Here is a 2,777-nt window from a genome sequence, read left to right on the forward strand (position 1 = left end):
ATATCAACACGATCTACTCAGTTGCTGTTCTTGTGTTCACTTCAGCAATGTATAGAGAGTACAAAGAGAAATTCACACACGTCAGACCATTGTTTGTGCTAATGTATATATGTGTTCAGCGCTCTATGGCTCAACAGCTGAGCAAATATGTACTGATACTTAATGTGCATTAAACACTTGAAAACTATTTGAAACGGAGACATCTTGAACACTCCACAACTGTCAAACCCGTGAAGAGTGTGTATATAACCACACCCAGACGTGCTTGTATTCAGACTGCAACCATGAAGCTACCGCTGTATGTTTCTACGATCGTCCAGGTTGGGATAGCCACAGGTATGTATTCATGTGTTTGATACGATCTGTTGCTTTATCAGTTGTCTCTACATATAATCTGAACAATCATGTTGTTTTATCAGTTGTGTCTATATACAATCTGAACAGTCAAGTTGTTTTATCAGTTGTGTTTAGATACAAAATGAACAATCATAGTGTTTTATCAGTTGTGTCTAGATACGATCTGAACAATCATGTTTTTTTATCAGTTGTGTCTAGATAGGATCTGAACAGTCATGCTGTTTTATCAGCTGTGTCTAGATACGATATGAACAGTCATGTTCTTAAGTTAAAAGTGTCCTCCTGCGATGTGAATAATCACGTTGTTATGTCAGTTGTGTTCACCTATGACATGAACAATCATGTCAATGGTGTTGAGTCGATGGTGTTGAGTAAATGGTGTTGAGTCAATGGTGTTGAAATTAAAGAAGGAAGTTCCTACACTGGGTATTATTTGTTTCCTTGGTCACAGCTGTGGTCTTGAATCCGAACAATGCGGACTGTCCCGCGGACCGGAGGTTCCTGCATGACCTGAAGTCACTGTTGAGGATACATCTGGGAGAGAAGATTATACCACCTGAAACTGATTCTTCACAATGGACCAGATCGGGTAAACGATTAAGTTAACCTTACAATGTTATACTGAATTCACCTGTGAAAACCGAATTACACTTCATGCTTGTCGTAAGAGACGACTAACGGGACCAGGAGGTCAGACTCGCTGACTTGGAAGACACAGGTCGATGCTCATGCTGGTGAACCCTGGATTGTATGGTCCACACTCGATTATTTACAAACCGCCGCCATGTATCTGGAATATTGTTGAATAGGGCGTAAACTAACTCACTCACTTGTACTCCATTACTATCTGATATTTTCTTTGATATTTGTTTCACTTGGAGTAGGAGGAGCGACATTCACACGCTGGGGAAAGACAACATGTCCCAAAGGAAATGATGTCGTGTACAAAGGTACGTAAAAGTGGTGAAATCCTGTTTATGCCAAATATCTCAAACGTGTCTGTCATAAAACGCTTTGGAAGCTGTATTGAGACCTTGAATGATGTAGCCTTGATCAATGAACTTTTGTGTATGCTGTTGTGGCTCACGTCAATTTCAAGTGTGAATCGGATGAAAATGCAGTAGTGCTCCCGTGTTTGAATCATTAGGTTGTGTACCAGATATGCTGATCTTATTCCGAACACCCGGTCTCATACTATTCAGTGACACTTTCCTTCAGTTGTTACCGTTTTGTACACCGTTCCGATGTGGAATTTATTTAGCCTCTTTTGTTGATGTTATGGAATTTTGTAGACCCATGATAACAATGAATGTGGGCAATCGAACCGGTGTCTTTCGGGTGACGAGGGAACGCTGTCACCACTAGACTGCCTCAAAGCTCCAAAGATGATAATAGCTACATCACGTGCAGTTCAGTCAGTGTTCATCCTCATCATTATCATCGTCATCATCAATATTGTTAATTATGTACAGAAGGGCACCCATATCTTATCAATTATGGTTGGACTAATTTCAGGTTATGCCGGTGGAAGTCATTATCAGGCAAAAGGGGGTCCGGGAACAACGCTGTGCCTCCCCGAAGCACCCATCTACGAAAAGTACACTAGTGAAGCATCAGACAGTTATATCTATGGCACTGAGTATCAAACAAATAGAGAGGCATGTCCTCTTCATCGGCTGCTTCAAGACGATGTCCCGTGTGTGGTGTGCTAGAGTCATCACAAAACAAGTGCCATCATGGTACCTGCAAGGAACGAGTGTTTTCCGGGATGGCACCTGGAATACAAGGGCTATCTGTTTGGTGGTCCTACTGCACACACTGGTTCCAGTGATTATGTCTGTGTAGATAGTGAGCCAGAAGCCATGCCTGGGGGTAAAGCAAACACAAACGGCCATCTCTTGTATATGATCGATGCCAAATGTGGTGCCCTGCCCTGCCCACCTTATGTCGACGGCTGGGAGTTGACATGTGCCCTTTGCACTAAATAGAAATATTGTAAACAGATGTGTGCTTTCTCAAATTCTGTACGAGTCTATGTACTGAGAGAATTATTTCAGTATTGACCATACATGAAGATTAGATTCAACGCTATACGCGCTTCATAATATTTCGAAGACAGTGCAGCGAATCACTTGTTTGTAAATCGTTATCACAGGGAAACATCATTTGTGAATGAATTTGGGAACATTTCTTGTGTGATATGTATCCACCTGTCCGCATATACAACAGAATCTGTATGGATCGAAATGCGTATACTAAACTAGTGCTGAAAAGAAACTATGCAGGGTGTTTGAGCAAACTTGAAAAGAAAAATATAAAAAAATTAACATCTAGTATATTTCAAAACATAGTTCAGTTTTACAGCAAATGTACACAATTTCATTTCATAATACATCGAAAGTACCGTTAGACTGACACTG

The 2,777-nt window shown here is 40.9% G+C and overlaps 1 pseudogene; it reads left to right on the forward strand.

Moving 5' to 3' along the window:
* The first annotated feature begins 284 nt into the window (after positions 1-284).
* Positions 285-2,345, forward strand: LOC137273559 (uncharacterized; annotated as a pseudogene).
* Positions 2,346-2,777: the final 432 nt, after the last annotated feature.

This window comes from Haliotis asinina, chromosome 1 (genome assembly GCF_037392515.1).
Source record: "Haliotis asinina isolate JCU_RB_2024 chromosome 1, JCU_Hal_asi_v2, whole genome shotgun sequence".
NCBI lineage: Eukaryota > Metazoa > Mollusca > Gastropoda > Lepetellida > Haliotidae > Haliotis > Haliotis asinina.